This window comes from Pygoscelis adeliae, unplaced genomic scaffold (assembly GCF_000699105.1).
Source record: "Pygoscelis adeliae isolate BGI_AS28 unplaced genomic scaffold, ASM69910v1 Scaffold284, whole genome shotgun sequence".
In the NCBI taxonomy this organism is placed as follows: domain Eukaryota; kingdom Metazoa; phylum Chordata; class Aves; order Sphenisciformes; family Spheniscidae; genus Pygoscelis; species Pygoscelis adeliae.
In genome coordinates this window covers 51,717-52,056 of record NW_008824671.1, presented here as the reverse complement: position 1 = coordinate 52,056, position 340 = coordinate 51,717, and positions in this window count along the sequence as shown.

Below are 340 nucleotides of genomic sequence, written 5' to 3'. Positions count from 1 at the left end.
ACTCACCGAAGGCCTTTTTGGGCTGCACCAGGCGGAGGGTGAAGGGCTGAGCCCGGGGCAGCTCCCGCAGCATCCGGGCCACCTCGTAGTGCCGGCAGCCCACGATGGTGTGGTCATTGATGGCCTCGATGCTGTCGCCCACACACACCGTCTGGATGCGGTTGATGATGCTCCCCTCCTTGATTCTCTGGGGAGCGCAGAGGGGGACGGGGGACACTCAGTGACAAGGTGGCACCATGGGAAGGACAGACAGACGTAGTCCCTGTCCCACCCTGCTCAAAAACACCTCCATGGTCCCATGTCCTTTAGCAACCGGGTCAGGCAGGGAGGGTCCCCCCCA